Raw genomic sequence first — 19,354 nt, forward strand, 5'->3', positions numbered from 1 at the left:
CCCACATCCCAAGAATGAATTAAAACAAACCTGTATATGTAAAATGGATTAAAAGCCTCTACAGAAATACTTATTCCTAAAACAATACTCTTTTACATTGTAGGGACAGTGTCTGTGTAACAACCTAATCTCCCCCAGAATCCACCACCCTTGACTGTCACACATTGGAAACTGTTGGGTCCCCCTGGGCTCAGAAGTACTGGGGATTAAACCCAGCAGCTTCTCCTCCATCTCCACTCCAGCTCAAACTGAAGCAACAAAAAGACCTACACAGGGGGCCAGGGACCTACCTTCCATCACCTGCAATAAAACTCTTCCCCACAGCTGTTGACTAATGGTGGCCGCAGCACCCACAATCACCGCGCCCCAGAAACCGCTCTATCCAACGCGCTGATTTCCCCGCTGAGAGTGCACATGCTCTCCGGGGCCACGGGCCATTCTGGGAGCCTGGCTCCTGTCCTTTGTCCCGAGTCGGACTTGGTGGAACCGGCTGCAGAAACCGGGAAGCGGCAGCTCGGATGGGGGAGGCGCTGCACCCTGGGTTTCCTGGTGCTGGGGCCTGGCCGCTCTGATTCTGACTGAGTTTTTTGATGAGGTAACAGAGGGTTGATGAGGGCAATGCGGTTAACGTGGTGTACATGGATTTCCAAAAGGCGTTCGGCAAAGAGCCACATACTAGGCTTACCAGCAAAGTTGAAGCCCATGGAATAATTGGGACAGTGGCAGCATGGATACGAAATTGGCAAAGTGACAGGAAACAGTGAGTAGTGGTGAACGGTTGTTTTTCAGACTGCAGGAAGGTACACAGTGGTGTTCCCCAGGGGTCGGTACTAGGATCACTGCTTTTCTTGATATATATTAATGACTTTGACTTGGGTGTACAGGGCACAGTTTCAAAATATGCAGATGACACAAAACTTGGAAGTAAAGTGAACAGTGAGGAGGATAGTGATAGACTTCAAGAGGGCATAGACAGGCTGGTGGAATGGGCGGAAAAGTGCGAACTGATATATTTTGGTAGGAAGAATGAGGAGAGGCAATATAAACTAAAGGGTACAATCCTAAAGTGGGTGCATGAACAGAGAGACCGGGGGGTATGTGTGCACAAATCATTGAAGGTGGCAGGGCAGGTTGAGGAAGCAGCTAAAAAAGCATACGGGAACCTGGGCTTCATGAATAGAGGTATAGAGTGCAAAAGCAAGGAGGTTATGATGAACCTTTATAAAACAGTGGTTCGGCCTCAACTGGAGTATTGTGTCCAATTCTGGGCACCGCACTTTAGGAAGGATGTGAAGGCTTTAGAGAGGGTGCAGAAAAGATTTACAAGAATGGTTCCAGGGATGAGGGACTTCAGTTACGTGGATAGACTGGAGAAGCTGGGGTGGTTCTCCTTAGAGTAGAGAAGGTTGAGAGGAGATTTGATAGAGGTGTTCAAAATGATGAGGGTTCTGGACAGAGTAGATAGAGAGAAACTGTTCCCATTGGTGGAAGGGTCGCGAACCAGAGGACACAGATTTAAGGTGATTGGCAGAAGAACCAAAGGCGACATGAGGAAAAACTTTTTTACGCAGCGAGTGGTTAGGATCTGGAATGCACTGCCTGAAAGGGTGGTGGAGGCAGATTCAATCACGGCTTTCAAAAGGGAATTGGATAAGTACCTGAATGAAAAAGAATTGCAGGGTTACGGGGAAAGGGCGGGGAGTGGGACTCGCTGAAGTGGTCTTGCAGAGAGCCGGCACGGGCTCGACGGGCCGAATGGCCTCCTTCTGTGCTGTAACCATTCTATGATTCTATAAAATATTAGAAAGTTTGTTCCACAGAAGCACGGGGTTTATCTGCTTTTATTGATGAATTTAAAAAGTCTCTATTAAAACCTGAGCCAGTGTGTTGTGAGCCAAAGAGCCTTGTGTCCAATGAGGGGAATAAAGGCCCACAGCCTCCCCGGGCCCCGGGCCCTGAACAAGGGACTGGAGAAACTCGCTGCCCTGCGGATCAGACAATCAGCCGGCACTAGGCCCACCCCTCAGGCTCCCCGATTGGCTGGAGGACCCGCTGCCGGCTCGATCCTCCAGCCACGCCCCGCTCACTCCCTATTGGTCGGAAGCTCCCGTCAATCAGGCCCTGGGCTGGGTCACGTGTCCCCGAGGAGATCACGTGCTCCGTCCAACTGACGCCGCTCGGTCCGGGGCCTCGCCGACTCTCAGGTTTTTCTATTTCTCTTTATTCTCTCCCGATCCACCCCTCCCCCTCCACCCCGCGCGATTCTCCACCCAATCGGAGCGGAGAAAACTCACTTTGCGTCACCGATCGCGACTCTGGACCCGACACCAAGGCCTTTCCCCGGAATGCCCCGCACCGACTCCGTCCGGCAGGATCCGAGTGCGCAGGCGCAGCTCCGAGTGGGGGAGGGGGGTTGGTCTCCTCTGGGCATGCGCGGTTGTTGCCCTTGGTGACCAGGAGGGGTCGCTGTGCCGGACTCGGTCCAAACCGCTGCTCCCTGTGCGCATGCGCGGACTATCGTCAGTCAATCAACCATCAGCCAGAAGAGGTCGCTGGTGAGACCAGTGAAGAAAGAAACACTTGCATTTCTATAGCGCCTTCACCACCACCGGATGACCCAAAGTGCTTTACAGCCAATGAAGTACTTTTGAAGTGTAGTCACTGTTGTAATGTAAGAAATGCGGCAGTCAAATAGCGCACAGCAAGCTCCCACAAACAGCAATGTGATAATGACCAGATAATCTATCTTTTTGTTAACTCTGTTTCTCTCTCTACGGATGTTGCCTGGCCTGCTGAGTGTTTCCAGCATTTCCTGTTGTTAGTTCAGATTTCCAGCATCCGCAGTATTTTGCTATTATCCTTTTGTTACATTGATTGAGGGATAAACATTGGCTGGGACACCGGGGATATTTCCCCTGCTCTTTCCCACATTACAACAGTGACTACACCTCAAAAGTACTTCATTGGCTGTAAAGCACTTCATGACTTCTGCTGGTCATGAAAGCACTATATAAATGCAAGTCTTTCTTTCTCAAAATAGTGCCATGGAATCTTTTACATCCACCTGAGAGAGCAGACCGGGCCTCAGTTTAATGTCTCATCTGAAAGACGCCACCTCTGACAGTGCCTCAGTGCTGCACTGGAGTGTAAGCCTGGATTTTTGTGCTCAAGTCTCTGGAGTGGGACTTGAACCCACAACCTTATGCCTCAGAGGCAAGAGTGCTACCATAGAGTCATAGAGTTATACAGCACAGAAAGGGGTCCTTCGGCCCATCGTGCCCGCGCCGGCCATCAAGCCCTGTCTATTCTCATCCCATTTTCCAGCATTTGGTCCGTAGCCTTGTATGCTATGGCGTTTCAAGTGCTCATCTAAATGCTTCTTGAATGTTGTGAGGGTTCCTGCCTCTACCACCCTTTCAGGCAGTGAGTTCCAGATTCCAACCACCCTCTGGGTGAAAAAGCTTTTCCTCAAATCCCCTCTAAACCTCCTGCCCCTTACCTTGAAACTATGCCCCTGGTTATTGACCCCTCTACTAAGGGGAAAAGTTCCTTACTATCTACCCTATCTATGCCCCTCATAATTTTGTACACCTCAATCAGGTCCCCCCTTAGCTTTCTCTGCTCTAAGGAAAACAACCCCAGCCTGTCCAGTCTCTCTTCATAGCTGAAGCGCTCCAGCCCAGGTAACATCCTGGTGAATCTTCTCTGCACCCTCTCCAATGCAATCACATCCTTCCTATAGTGTCGCAACCAGAACTGCACACAGTATTCCAGCTGTGGCCTAACTAGCGTTTTGTACAGCTCCATCATAACCTCCCTGCTCTTGCCTTCATTAGCCGAGGCATAGAATATAAGTATCCCATATGCCTTCTTAACCACCTTATCTAGCTGTCCTGCTGCCCTCAGGGATTTATGTACATGCAACCAAGGTCCCTCTGATCCTCTGTCCTTCCTAGGGTTCTACCATTCATTGTGTATTCCCTTGTTAGTCCTCCCAAAATGCATCACCTCACACTTTTCAGGGTTAAATTCCATTTGCCACTGTTCTGCCCATCTAACCAACCCATCTATATTCTCCTGTAGCCTGAGGCTTCCCTCCTCGCTATTTACCACTCCACCAATTTTCGTGTCATCAGCGAACTTACTGATCATACCTCCTACATTCATATCTAAATCATTAATGTACACTACAAGCAGCAAAGGACCCAGCACCGATCCCTGCGTTACACCACTGGACACAGGCTTCCAGTCACAAAAACAACCTTCGACCATCACCCTCTACCTCCTGCCACTAAGCCAATTTTGGATCCAATGTGCCAAATTGCCCTGGATCCCATGGGCTCTTACCTTCTTGACCAGTCTCCCATGTGGGACTTTGTCAAAAGCCTTACTGAAGTCCATGCAGATCACATCAACTGCACTACCCTCATCCACACACCTAGTCACCCCCTCGAAAAATTCAATCAAATTGGTTAGACATGATCTCCCCCTGACAAAGCTATGCTGACTATCCTTGATTAATCCTTGCCTCTCCAAGTGGAGACTAATTCTGTCCCTCAGATTTTTTTTCAATAATTTCCCGACCACTGATGTTCGGCTCACTGGCCAGTAATTCCCTGGTTTATCCCTACTACGCTTGTTGAATAATGGTACTACGTTAGCTGTTCTCCAGTCCTCTGGCACCTCCCCTGTGGCCAGAGACGTTCTGAAAATTTGTGTCAGAGCCCCTGCAATCTCCTCCCTTGCCTCACCCAGCAGCCTGGGATACATCCCGTCAGGGCCTGGGGATTTATCCACTTTTAAGCGCGCTAAAACCGCTAGTACCTCCTCCCTCTCGATACAGGTAGACTACCCTTTATCCGAACTTCCGAAAACCGAAACCCTCTAAAAACCGAGGCCTAGAAATTCAGTCGCGCCACTTCTGGGGCGCTAAAGTCGGGCGGGCGCTAAAGTTAGCACCCGCCGGAAAGTGTAGGCCACTTCGCCGAAATTCAGTAGATTTGGCCAAGGAGTTTGGGCGAGCGCTGAAACTGGCGTTGCACTCCTATCTTTAGGCGCTAAGCCGGCGGTGCAGAGTGATAACGCCGAGGCCGAGCGCAGCGCAGGTGCGGTCATGTTTTGATTGACAGCAGACACCCTGATGCCGGCCAGCTCTTAAAGGGGGAAGGGTCGACTTTGTCTGCTGCCACGCCCTGGATAGTGGAGCCCTGCAGCTAGGCCTGAACACTGCTGGTGGACCCAAATAGCGCCTGAAGCCATGCAGAAGGCCTGTGAACGAGCGCAGCGCTTCTCAGAGCATGCTTTGAGGGTGCTGCTTAAGGCTTTTGAAAAGAGAAGAGAGATCTTGTGCCCGGACAGTGGCAAGAAGGCTCCCAGGAGGCAGTACAGGAGAGCCTGGAGGGAAATCGCCCACAGGGTGTCATCCACCAGCGATGTCCCCAGGAGTGCGGACCAATGCCGCAAGAAGTACAACGACCTCACTCGGATGGTCAGGGTGAGTAGCCTTTCCAGTGTCCTCCTCATCCTTGCATGTGCACCTCACATTATGGGCAAAAGGACCTCAAAGGCCTAATGGCCATCCCTCCTCCCGCAGCTATGGCACTGGCATGATCATCAATAGCACTTTCTGCACTTGACACACTGGCCAAGCTATTCGACCATGGGAGGCAGTGCACACAACAACAGGGCACCACACTGGCCATGCTATTCGACCATGGGAGGCAGTGCAGACAACAACAGGGCAACACACTGTACTTAGAGGCCGTCCTTTCTCTTGCAGGCCAAGCTGGCCAAGAATATGAAGAGCCGGAATGTCACCGGGGGAGGCCGTGGCCAGTTCCAGGAGCTCAGTGACCTGGAGGAGCGCGTGGCTCGACTCATGCGTGGCCGGGTGGTTGGCCCCGTTGCTATTGGAGATGCCGACCCTGTGCTGGGCCCCAATGGTAAGGACATGACCGTTTGGACCTCTCTCGTTCCCCTTGCGCTTCAGATCTACATCCTTTGCCACTGTCCGACCAATGCGCATAATGCCACCACTCATGCCTCCCTCGCTGACGCCCTGTCCTCACTCTAAAGCTACTCTTGTGCCTTCCTGCTTTCAGCTGGTGAGGAGGAGGTCCATGAAGCTGAGAGTGCCAGTCCCTCGGAAGAGGAGGACGACGAGGACCAAGAGGAAGGCGGCACATCGGGGGAACCCTCATCCGCGCCAGGGGATGGCAATGGAGGGGACACGTCTTGCCTGGAGGAGAGCCAGGGGGAAGTGTTGCAGGGGGGTGGAGCTCCTGGGCCCAGTGGCGTCCAGGCAGGCGGGAAGGGTCGGGCAGCACGGCTGCCTTCTCCCCAGAGGGGGGAAGTGTTGCAGGGAAGGGCAGTTGCTGGGCCCAGTGGCGTCCAGGCACGCGGGAAGGGTCGGGCAGCTCGGCGGCCTTCTCCCCAGATGGAGAGTCCGCCCTCCAGTCCGGAGACGGTCCTCGCCCAGGAGGTGCGCCTCCTTGATGAAATGTCCGCAGCCTCCGAGCGGCGCCACAACGAGTTCATGGGGGTTGTGGGACAGTTGCCTCAGGCCATTGACTCCCTGGCTCATAGTGTGGCCGCTTTCGGGGACTCACAGGCCAGGGGTGTCGAGCAACTCGCGGCAGCACAGGCCAGGGGTGTCGACCAACTCGCGGCAGCACAGGACGCGAGTCGCGAGTTCATGAGTGGTGCCGTGCAGACACTGGCTGATCTGATGCGGGCACAGAACAGGGCAGTTCGGGCACTCACTTCTGCCACACTCGCTGTGTCACGGAAGCATCGACAGGGCACCCGCCGCCCTGCTGCAGCACAGCGGTCTGGCCTCCACCAGATTGCTGCGCTTGCTGCAGTGCCAGCCCGGCCGAGTGCCAATGTCTCTGGCGACCAGCGAGCGCCTGGCATCAGCCAGCTTGCCCCCATTGCTGCAGCCGCCACTGCCACTCCCCCAGCCAAGGTGCGACGAGCTGCTGCAGAGACTGATGCTGCCCAGCCACAGCTGCAGCAGTCAGCAGCCGGACCCTCCAGGGCCGGACCTCGTCTAGGCCGACCCCCAAGGGCATCTGCCGTTACGCATTGCGGCCCTCAGGAGCCTTTCCCCAGCCTTCCAACACCCACAGGGCCCAGGTTGAGGCGGAGCAACAGGTCGGGCAGGGGCCGGAGAAGCCTGCACAAGGACTCGCCCTCTCGGCACACCAAGTAGAGGGTGTCGGCAACTGTTTTTTTTATATGGGGGTGTTTGTGTTCTGGAGGGGGGGGGCTTATTTTGGAAAGGCCGAAGATGAAGGCCAATTGGATTGACAAGTTTTGTTATTCCTCCCCAGGTTGTGGGAGTGAGATATGTTTTTCACTGTTTTTTGGGGGTCTTGTCTGTTTTTCTGTTTCATGTGGGAAGGGCCCTGAGTTTGTTAAATAAAGCTTTTTATTTATTCAGCTTGTCCAGGTGTCATGTTTCAAGTGGTTGTTGCGTTAACCGGCTGAGGGCTTGCGGAGCGGCTGCATTCATTGCCACAAGCCATTCCCTGACAGGGGGCCTAGAAGTGTCGTTCAATAAGCCGCCGGTGGACGGCCCTTGGACCTTGTGGCTCCCTTCTGGGCTGGTACTCCTCCTCCTCCTCCTCATGGTCCTCCTGCTCGTCCTCCTGAGGTGGTGGCTCAACGTGAGGTGGCAGTGCCTGAGTCCTGCGGATAGCCAGGTTGTGCAGCATGCAGCAAACGACGACGAACTGGGAGACTCTATCCGGCGAATACTGTAGAGATCCGCCGGATCGATCCAGGCAGCGGAACCGTTGCTTCAGGATGCCAATCGTTTGCTCTATGATGTTCCTTGTGGCTTGATGGCTTTCGTTGTATGCCTCCTCCGCAGGGGTCCTGGGCGCGCGGAGCGGGGTCATGAGCCATGTGCACAAAGGGTAGCCCTTGTCCCCGATAAGCCATCCCCTTGGTGGAGGCTGTGCCTCGAACATGTCAGCCACAGTAGTCTGGCGCAGGATAAATGCATCGTGGCTGCTTCCTGGAAAGCGGGCATTGACAGCTAGGATGCGCTGCCTGTGGTCACACACCAGCTGTACATTGAGGGAATGGTAGCCCTTCCAGTTGCGGTAATCCTCGGCATTGTCGATAGGTGCCCGCATAGCCACATGTGTGCAGTCAATGGCGCCCTGCACCATGGGGAAGTCGGCGATCCTGGCAAATCCGACTGCACGCTGCTCCTGCCTCTCTAGGGTCATGGGGAAGGAGATGAATTGGTGTCTCCTTGCGAAAAGGGCATCGGTGACCTGCCGGATGCAGTGATGGACGGCGAACTGGGAGATGTTCGCTATGTCCCCAGCAGCGGCTTGGAAGGAGCCGCTTGCATAAAAGTTCAGAGCCACCGTGACCTTCACTTCCACCGACAGAGACGTCCTGCACATCAGCTGTGGACGCAGATCTCTGTGAAGCAGCTGGCAGATCTCTGCAACCACCTCCCTTCTGAAGCGCAGCCTCTTAACACAATGCGTGGCAGTCATGGTGAGATAGGACACCTGCTGCCGGTATTCCCTGAGTGGGTAAGGCCTACGTTGCCGACGCCTGATGGCCCCTCTGCGTCTAGGCATGGCTGCCCCTCTCACACAGCGTCTGCGAGCCCTTCGCACATAATGCTGGAACTGAGGGTTGGAACCCCATGCAGCCCCCATAATAAACTTGCAAACAGTGAAATCACAAAGAGTCAAATTTCCAAGCTCTGGCCAGAAGCCAAAAATACCTCTCCTTTGTTGTCCCAAATCAGTAAGGTCTGTTCCTTGGTCTCTGTCCAGAAATCCGAAGCACTAAAGTCATTGCAGCAAAATGGCTGGCCTTTATAGTTCAGTGTAAGTGCCCTTTAATTAGCGCTCCCCGAGGCCCGTAGGGCCTCTGCTGCGTTCCACTTCACAGTTCTTAACAGCGCCACGCCCACATTGGGCGGGCGCCACTGAATTTCCGGTTTGGGGCGCACAAACAGCGTTGCACGACGAAATGACGTCATAAGCTGCGCGCGCAGCTGAGCGGGCGCAAACACTTTGCGCCGGCGCTAAATGTCAACTGAAGTTGGGCGTTGGCGCAGACCGGCCTGCGCCCGGGCGCAAAGTGCCTAGCGCTGGAAATCTACCCCTCTTATGGCGTTAACGGCTGGCGAACGCAACTGAATTTCTAGGCCCGAAGGTTTTTTCGTTCAGCGTAAGTCGTGCGCACGACTTACGCTGAACGAAAAAACCTTCGGTTTTTAGAGGGTTCCGGTTTCGGAAGTTCGGATAAAGGGTAAGTCGTGCGCACGGCCGCCCGCGGACCCCCCCGCCGGCCCCGACCCCCGCCGACCCCCACCGTAAGTCGTGCGCACGACCCCCCGCGGACCCCCGCCGATCCCGACCCCCGCCGACCCCCCTGCGGACCCCGACCCCCCCGCGGACCCCCGCCGGCCCCGACCCCCCCGCCGGCCCCCCCGCCGACCCACCTTCCGAAATCGGAAATTCTCCGAAAACCGAAACACGGCTGGTCCCGAGGTTTTCGGATAAAGGATAGTCTACCTGTACTAATTTGTTCAAGTATATCACAATCCCCCTGCCTGATTTCTATGCCTGCATCGTCCTTCTCTATAGTGAACACAGATGCAAAATATTAATTTAAAACCTCACCTACATCTTCTGGCTCTACACACAAATTGCCACTTTGGTCCCTAATGGGCCCTATTCTTTCCCTGGTTTTCCTCTTGACCTTAATATACTAATAAAACACCTTGGGATTTTCCTTTATTTTGCCCACCAGTGTTATTTCATGCCCCCTCTTCGTTCTCCTAATTTCTTTTTTAAGTACCCCCCTGCACTTTCTATACTCCTCTAGGGCTTCCACTGTTTTTAGTCCTTTGTATCTGCCAAAAGCCTGCCTTTTTTCCTAAACCATTCTTGTATGTCCCTTGACATCCAGGGTTCCCTGGGCTTGTTGGTCCCACCCTTGACCTTTACGGGAACATGCTGGCGTTGTACTCTCTCTATTTCCTTTCTGAAAGACTCCCACTGCTCTGATGTGGATTTTCCTACAAGTAGCTGATCCCAGTCCACTTTGGCCAGATCCTGCCTTATCATATTAAAATCGGCCTTCCCCCAATTTAGAACCTTTATTTCTGGTCCATCTTTATCCTTTTCCATAACTACTTTAAATCTCACCGAATTATGGTCACTGTCACCAAAATGCTCTCCTACTAACCTTTCTACCACTTGCCCTGCTATATTCCCTCGAATTAGGTCCAGTACTGCCCCCTCTCTTGTAGGACTTTCTACATGTTGGCTGAAAAAGCTCTCCTGGATGCACTTTAAGAATTCCACACCCTCTAAGCCTTTCACACTCTGACTATCCCAGTTAATATTGGGGAAGTTGAAATCCCCAACAATTATTACCCTATTATTTCTACACTTCTCTGGGATTAGCCTACATATCTGTTCCTCTATCTCCCCCTTACTGTTTGGGGGCCTATAGTACATTCCCAGCAAAGTGCTTGCCCCCTTTTTGTTTAAGTTCTACCCATATGGCCTCATTAGAGGAACCTGCTAAGGTATCATCCCTTCTTACAGCAGAAATTGACTCCTTGATTAATATTACTAACCTAATTTTTGGTCAACTCTTGGAGTATTCACGCTTAATAAATCTCCGGGAGAAGGAGTCGCTTCACTTGTACTGGTTACATAAGAACATAAGAAACAGGAGCAGGAGTAGGCCCATCGGCCCCTCGAGCCTGCTCCGCCATTCAATAAGATCATGGCTGATCTGATCCTAACCTCCAATCTACTTTCACTCTCCATCCCACCCGAACCCATGTGATCTCCCAGGAGAGGCGAAAAACCAGATAAAAAACCCAATGACAAATTTGGGAGAAAAAATCTGGGAAATTCCTCTCCAACCCCTCTAGGCGATCGAAACTCGTACAGGAGATCACTCTGCCCCTGTATTTCCTGCAGTACTTACCTTCTGCAAGAGGTGATCTCCACCCCAGCCAGGAACAGGCCCAATTTACTCTTGAAGGACTCCTAGCTGGCAGCCTGTTCCCGAGGTCTCCACTAATCCCTGTGAATAAAACCATCTCCTGAAATCTAACACAGAATTAGAACACAAGAAGTAGGAGCAGGACCAGGCTACACGGCCCCTGGGCCCGCTGCACCACCCACAGGGCCATGACCGATCCGAACCTAGCCTCATGTCTGATTTCCTGCCCGCTCCCCGTAACCCCTAATTCCCTTTACTTCTAGGAAACTGTCTATTTCTGTTTTAAATTTATTTAATGATGTAGCTTCCACAGCTCTCTGGGGCAGCAAATTCCACAGACCTACCACGCTCTGAGTGAAGAAGTTTCTCCTCATCTCAGAGTTCCTGGGGCCTGATCACCTTCCCCAGGAGCAGGGCCTTGATTCTGGGGATGTATTATTGCACTGCTTGGTTTACTTGAGAAGAGCCCCATCGGGGCGAGCGCGGGAGGGCCGGGGGGGGCGAGCGCGGGAGGGCCGGGGGGGGGGCGAGCGCGGGAGGGCCGGGGGGGGCGAGCGCGGGAGGGCCGGGGGGGGCGAGCGCGGGAGGGCCGGGGGGGGCCAGCGTGGGAGGGCCGGGGGGGGGCGAGCGCGGGAGGGGCGAGCGCAGGAGGGCCGGGGGGGGGGCGAGCGCGGGAGGGCCGGGGGGGGCGAGCGCGGGAGGGCCGGGGGGGGGGCGAGCGCGGGAGGGCCGGGGGGGGCGAGCGCGGGAGGGCCAGGGGGGGCGAGCGCGGGAGGGCCGGGGGGGGGGCTAGCGCGGGAGGGCCGGGGGGGGGCGAGCGCGGGAGGGGCGAGCGCAGGAGGGCCGGGGGGGGGCGAGCGCGGGAGGGCCGGGGGGGCGAGCGCGGGAGGGCCGGGGGGGGGCGAGCGCGGGAGGGCCGGGGGGGGCGAGGGCGGGAGGGCCGGGGGGGGCGAGGGCGGGAGGGCCGGGGGGGGCGAGCGCGGGAGGGCCGGGGGGGCGCGCGCGGGAGGGCCGGGGGGGCGAGGGCGGGAGGGCCGGGGGGGCGAGCGCGGGAGGGCCGGGGGGGGCGAGCGCGGGAGGGCCGGGGGGGGCGAGGGCGGGAGGGCCGGGGGGGGCGAGCGTGGGAGGGCCGGGGGGGGGGCGAGCGCGGGAGGGCCGGGGGGGGCGAGCGCGGGAGGGCCGGGGGGGGCGAGGGCGGGAGGGCCGGGGGGGGCGAGCGCGGGAGGGCCGGGGGGGGGCGAGCGCGGGAGGGCCGGGGGGGGGGCGAGCGCGGAAGGGCCGGGGGGGGCGCGCGCGGGAGGGCCGAGCGCGGGAGGGCCGGGGGGGGCGAGGGCGGGAGGGCCGGGGGGGGCGAGCGCGGGAGGGCCGGGGGGGGGCGAGGGCGGGAGGGCCGGGGGGGGCGAGGGCGGGAGGGCCGGGGGGGTGAGTGCGGGAGGGCGAGCGTGGGAGGGCCGGGGGGGTGAGTGCGGGAGGGCCGGGGGGGGGGCGAGCGTGGGAGGGCCGGGGGGGTGAGTGTGGGAGGGCCGGGGGGGGCGAGCGCGGGAGGGCCGGGGGGGGGGCGAGCGCGGGAGGGCCGGGGGGGGGGCGAGCGCGGGAGGGCCGGGGGGGTGAGTGCGGGAGGGCCGGGGGGGGGCGAGCGCGGGAGGGCCGGGGGGGTGAGCGCGGGAGGGCGAGCGTGGGAGGGCCGGGGGGGGTGAGTGCGGGAGGGCCGAGGGGGGGCGAGCGCGGGAGGGCCGGGGGGGTGAGTGCGGGAGGGCCGAGGGGGGCGAGCGCGGGAGGGCCGGGGGGGTGAGTGCGGGAGGGCCGGGGGGGGCGAGCGCGGGAGGGCCGGGGGGGTGAGTGCGGGAGGGCCGGGGGGGTGAGTGCGGGAGGGCCAGGGGGGTGAGCGCGGGAGGGCCGGGGGGGGGCGAGCGCGGGAGGGCCGGGGGGGTGAGTGCGGGAGGGCCGGGGGGGTGAGTGCGGGAGGGCCGGGGGGGTGAGTGCGGGAGGGCCGGGGGGGTGAGTGCGGGAGGGCCGGGGGGGTGAGTGCGGGAGGGCCAGGGGGGGCGAGCGCGGGAGGGCCGGGGGGGTGAGTGCGGGAGGGTCAGGGGGTGAGTGCGGGAGCATCCATCTCCAGGACCAGTGTGTATCTGAGTCAAACATAAGAACATAAGAAATAGGAGCAGGAGTCGGCCAATCGGCCCCTCGAGCCTGCTCCACCATTCAATAAGATCATGGCTGATCTGATCCTAACCTCAAATCTACTTTCACTCTCCATCCCACCCGAACCCATGTGATCTTCCGGGAGAGGTGAAAAACCAGATAAAAAACCCAATGGCCAATTTGGGAGAAAAAATCTGGGAAATTCCTCTCCGGCCCATCTAGGCGATCGAAACTCGTCCAGGAGATCACTCTGTCCCTGTATTTCCTGCAGTACTTACCTTCTGTAAAAGGTGATCTCCACCCCAGCCAGGAACAGGCCCAATTTACTCTTGAAGGACTCCTAGTTGGCAGCCTGTTCCCGAGGTCTCCACTAATCCCTGTGAATAGAACCATCTCCTGAAATCTAACACAGAATTAGAACACAAGAAGTAGGAGCAGGACCAGGCTACACGGCCCCTGGGCCCACTCCGCCACCCACAGGGCCATGACCGATCCGAACCTAGCCTCATGTCTGATATCCTGCCCGCTCCCCGTAACCCCTAATTCCCTTTACTTCTAGGAAACTGTCGATTTCTGTTTTAAATTTATTTAATGATGTAGCTTCCACAGCTTGAAAACTGCTAATGTAACACCCTTATTTAAAAAGGGTAGTAGGCAGAAGGCTGGAAACTAGAGACCTGTTAGCCTAACATCTGTGGTTGGTAAAATGTTAGAGTCCATTATTAAGGAGACAGTAACGGGACATTTGGATAAACATAATTTAATAGGACAAACTCAGCATGGTTTCATGAAATTTGCTTGAGTTCTTTGAGGAAGTAACATACAGGGTGGATAAAGGAGAACCAGTGGACATAGTGCATTTAGACTTCCAAAAGGCATTTGACAAGGTGCCACACAAAAGATTATTGCTTAAGATAAAAAATCACGGGATTGGGGGTAATATTCTGGCGTGGATAGAGGATTGGTTATCTAACAGAAAGCAGAGAGTTGGGATAAATGGTTCATTCTCAGACTGGCCATCAGTAACTAGTGGTGTTCCGCAGGGGTCAGTGCTGGGTCCCCAACTCTTTACAATCTATATTAACGATTTGGAGGAGGGGACCGAGTGTAGCATATCAAAGTTTGCAGATGATACAAAGATGGGAGGGAAAGTAGTGAGTGAGGAGGACATAAAAAACCTGCAAAGGGACATAGACAGGCTAAGTAAGTGGGCAGAGATTTGGCAGATGGAATACAATACTGGAATGTGTGAGGTTATGCACTTTGGCAGGAAAAATCATGGAGCAAGTTATTATCTTAATGGCAAGAAACTGGAAAGTACTGAAGTACAAAGGGATCTGGGGGTCCTGGTGCACGAAACTCAAAAAGCTAGTATGCAGGTGCAGCAAGTGATCAAGAAGGCCAATGGAATGTTGGCTTTTATTGCTAGGGGGATAGAATATAAAAACAGGGAGGTATTGCTGCAGTTATACAAGGTATTGGTGAGACCGCACCTGGAATACTGCATACAGTTTTGGTGTCCATACTTAAGAAAAGACATACTTGCTCTCGAGTCAGTACAAAGAAGGTTCTCACTTGGTTAATCCCGGGGATGAGGGGGTGGTCATATGAGGAGAGGTTGAGTCGATTGGGACTCTACTCATTGGAGTTCAGAAGAATGAGAGGCGATCTTATTGAAACATATAAGATTGTGAAGGGGCTTGATCGGGTGGATGCGGTGAGGATGTTCCCAATGATGGGTGAAACTAGAACTAGGAGGCATAATCTTAAAATAAGGGGCTGCTCTTTCAAAACTGAAATGAGGAGAAACTTCTTCACTCAGAGGGTGGGTAGGTTTGTGGAATTTGCTGCCCCAGAAAGCTGTGGAAGCTACATCATTAAATAAATTTAAAACAGAAATAGATGGTTTCCTAGAAGTAAAGGGAATTAAGGGTTACGGGGAGCGGGCAGGAAATTGGACATGAGTCTAGGTTCGGAATGGTCGTGGCCCTGTGGGTAGTGGAGTGGGCCCAGGGGCCGTGTAGCCTGGTTCTGCTCCTACTTCTTGTGTTCTAATTCTGTGTTAGATTTCAGGAGATGGTTTTATTCCTGTTCCTGGCTGGGGTGGAGATCGCCTTTACAGAAGGTAAGTACTGTCGAAAATACAGGGACAGAGTGATCTCCTGGATGAGTTTCAATCGCCTAGATGGGACGGAGAGGAATTTCCCAGATTTTTTCTCTCAAATTGGCCATTGGGTTTTTTATCTGGTTTTTCGCCTCTCCCGGGAGATCACATGGGTTCGGGTGGGATGGAGAGTGATAGAAGATTTGAGGTTAGGATCAGATCAGCCATGATCTTATTGAATGGTGGAGCAGGCTCGAGGGGCCGATTGGCCTACTCCTGCTCCTATTTCTTATGTTCTTATGTCCCCTTGTCCTCGGCTGCCCCACCAGCGGAAAAAGTTTCTCTCTATCTACTCTACCAATTCCTTTCAAAATCCTAAAATCCTCAATCACTCCTTGACCTTCTAGATTCCAGGGAACACAAGCCTAGTTTATGTAATCTCTCCCTCATAATCTAACCCTTGGAGCCCGGGTAACATTCTGGTGAATCTGTGCTGCACTCCTTCCAAGGCCAATATATTCTTTCTGAGGTGCGGTGCCCAGAACTGTACACAGTGCTCCAGGGAGTTCCTGGGAGTTAATGTGCGTAGGTCCCTGAAGGTTGCGGGACATATTGAGAGAGTGGTTAACAAAGCATATGGGATCTTGGGCTTCATAAATAGAGGTATTGAGTACAAAAGTAGAGAAGTTATGCTGAACCTTTATAAAGTGCTGGTTAGGCCACAACTGGAGTATTGTGTCCAGTTCTGGTCACCACACTTTAGGAAGGATGTGAAGGCCCTCGAGAGGGTGCAGAGGAGATTTACCAGAATGGTTCTGGGGATGGGGGATCTTAGCTACAAGGACAGGTTGGAGAAGCTGGATTTGTTTTCATTAGAGCAAAGGAGGTTGAGGGCTGATTTGATCGAGGTGTACAAGATTATGACAGGTTTGGATAGGCTAGACGGGGAAAGGCTGTTCCCACTAGTTGATGGTACAAGGACTAGGGGACACAGAATTAATGTTTTGGGCAAGAGATACAGGGGGGATGTGAGGAAAAACTTTTTTATGCAGCGAGTGGTGATGACCTGGAACTCACTGCCGACGGAAGTGGTGGAAGTGGAGACACTCAATGTTTTCAAGGGGAGACTGGATAGGCACTTGAGGGAAATAAATTAGCAGGGCTACGGGGATAGAGCGGGGGAGTGGGACTGACTGGATTGCCCTACAGAGAGCCGGCTCGGACTGGATGGGCCGAATGGCCTCCTTCTGTGCCGTTATGACTCTCTGGGGTCTAACCAGGGCTTTGTATAGCTGTAGCTTATAAGGAGAAACTGTTTCCAGTGGCAGGAGGGTCGGTAACCAGAGGACACAGATATAAGGTCATTGACAAAAGAACCAGAGGCGAGGTGAGGAGAATTTTATTGACGCAGCGAGTTGTTGTGATCTGGAATGCGCTGCCTGAAAGGGCGGTGGAAGCAGAGTCAATAATAACGTTCACTGGGGAATTGGATAAATACTTGAAGGGGAAACATTTTCAGGGCTATGGGGAAAGAGCAGGGGAGTGGGACTAAATGGAGAGCTCTTTCAAAGAGCCGGCACAGGCACGATGGGCTGAATGGCCTCCTTCTGTGCTGTATGATTCTAGGAGCCACTCCTGGAGTGGAGAGGTGCCCGCAGGGATCGCTTGGCAGGAAATTGGGAGGAGGTGGTTCACACGCAGACTGCACCTGATTTCGAGATGCTGTCCTTTTAAAATTGGTCCTCCACAGGCAAGGAGGGACTCGGTCCCTTTAATGAAAATCACATTGAAAAGGAGAGTCCCTGTCCCTTTAAGAGCCCTCCACCCACCATTCCCACCTTTTTCGTAAAGTCTTTGAAATTAATAATAAAAGTTCATGCAGAAAAAATGTGAGTGTGTGTCTGACTGTATTTTAGTGAGTATCTGTGTCTGTGTGTCTGTCTGACTGTATGTGTGTGTGTCTGTGTAGAATAGCATCATAGAATGATACAGCACAGAAGGAGGCCATTCGGCCCATCGTGCCTGTGCCGGCTCTTTGAAAGAGCGATCCAATTAATCCCACTCCCCCTGCTCTTTCCCCAAAGCCCTGTAAATGTTTTCCCTTCAAGTATTTACCTCAATCTCTTTTGAATTATAATATTGAATCTGCTTCCACCGCCCTTTCAGGCAGCGCATTCCAGATCACAACAACTTGGTGTAAAAATCTGTTTCCTCATGTTTCCTCTGGTTCTTTTGCCAATCGCCTTAAATCTGGTTTCTGTCCCTTCAGCCATTGGAAACGGTTTCTCCTTATTTACTCTCTCAAAATCCATCCTGATTTTGAACAACTCTATCAAATCTCCTCTTAATCTTCTTTGCTTAAGGAGAACAACCCCAGCTTCTCCCGTCTCTCCACGTAACTCAAGTCCCCGATCCCTGGTCCCATTCTCGTAAATTTCTTCTGCACCCTCTCTAAGGCCTTGACATCCTTCCTAAAGTGTGGTGCCCAGCGGAAGCCTAGCCAGTGTTTTATAAAGGCTTAGCATAACCTGCTTGCTTTTGTACTCTATTCCTCTATTAATAAAGTCAAGGATCCTGTATACTTTTTTAACAGCCTTCTCAACTTGTCCTGCCACCTTCTAAGATTTGTGTACATACCCCCCCGAGGCCTCTCTGTTCCTGCACCCTCTTTAAAACTGGACCATTTAGTTTATATTTCCTCTCCTCATTCTTCCTATCAAAATGAATCACTTCACACTTCTCTACATTAAATTTAATCTGCCACGTTTCTGCCCATTTCACCAGTCTGGCTACATCCTCCTGAAGTCTGTTACTATCCTCATTGTTTGCTACATTTCCGAGTATCGTGTCATCTGTAAATTTTGAAATTTTGCCCTGGATCCCCAAGTCCAGGTCATTGATATATATCAAAAAAAGCAGTGGTCCGAATCAATGTTCACGTTAAGTTGCGCGGCCACGCAGCGGTCTGGAGGTCCCGCGCAGCCGGCTCACCGCCCTATAAATGGAACAAACGTGCATGCGTGGAAATTTGAATGGGCCGTGCAGCCCGTTAAAGGGGCCACGCACCTCAAAAGAATTAGAGGGAACATTGGTCCTAATACCGACCCCTGGGGAACATCATTGTTTACCTCCCTCCAGTCTGAAAAGCAACCGTTCACCACTACTCTCTGCTTTCTGTCCCTTGGCAGAAAATTGGGAGGGGGCGAGAGCAAACAGCACCTGATTTCTCGCCAAGCACTCACTGGAGCAGGGGATTAGCCCTACTTTAAATGTCAGTCTCTTACATATACATTAATAAAAAGAGAGACGCTGTCCCTTTAAAATCGGTCATCCACGGGGACGCAGTCACTTTAATGAAAATCACACAGAAAAAGAGAGTGCCTGTCCCTTTAAGAGAACCCCCACCACTCCCATATTTATCTTAATAAAGTGCTTGAAATTAATAATTAAAAACGCAGAAAATTAATATTTAAAAAATTAATTCAGGGAGAAAAAATATTTTCACTCACATTTGCTCCACAGGGTTTCTTGTTTCTGTTCCATCAATTTAAAAACAAACTGCTTTTTTTATGATCAGCCATGATCGCATTGAATGGCGGAGCAGGCTCGAGGGGCCGAATGGCCTACTCCTGCTCCTATCTTCTATGTTTCTATGTTTAAAACAAGTATCTTCTGTAAAATAAAATTAGTTTGAGCTGTAAAATGTGAAAGGAACATTAAAAATAAACTTTCCCAGGATCACAGATTCTGACCAGGCCGCTTTACAAAATGGCGGCGGGCCGATCCCAGGTCCCGCCTCCTCCTTCGCCGCGATTGGTTGGAGGACCAAAGCCCCTCGGTCGGTCCTCCAGGCTCCGCCTCCCCTCGCTCATTGGTGGAGAGCTCAGTGTCAGTCAGTGCACGCCGGCGACGTTGTGACGTTGCAGGGTGGGCGGTTGGAGCAGGCGGGAAATTAAATTCATTTAAATTAAATCTCCCGTCAGCCTCCTCTGTCCCAATCAGCCGGCGCAAGTCCCGCCCCTCGGGCTCCCCGATTGGTTGGAGGACCCGCCGCCGGCTCGCTCCTCCAGCCCCGCTCCGCTCGCTCCCTATTGGTCGGAAGCT

At 53.8% G+C, this 19,354-nt stretch overlaps 1 protein-coding gene across 1 annotated transcript in view; it reads right to left on the reverse strand.

Moving 5' to 3' along the window:
• Nucleotides 1–18,987, reverse strand: part of LOC147084163 (uncharacterized) — a 47,131-nt gene extending 28,144 nt beyond the window's left edge. Inside the window, exon 1 of the mRNA XM_085979839.1 lies at nucleotides 18,760–18,987. The gene's annotated coding sequence lies outside the window, so the exon portion shown is untranslated. The remainder of the gene's footprint in view (nucleotides 1–18,759) is intronic.
• Nucleotides 18,988–19,354: the final 367 nt, after the last annotated feature.

The sequence above is a fragment of the Somniosus microcephalus genome, unplaced genomic scaffold, assembly GCF_052327205.1.
Source record: "Somniosus microcephalus isolate GS21.2 unplaced genomic scaffold, FLI_Smic_1.0 scaffold1, whole genome shotgun sequence".
In the NCBI taxonomy this organism is placed as follows: Eukaryota; Metazoa; Chordata; class Chondrichthyes; order Squaliformes; family Somniosidae; genus Somniosus; species Somniosus microcephalus.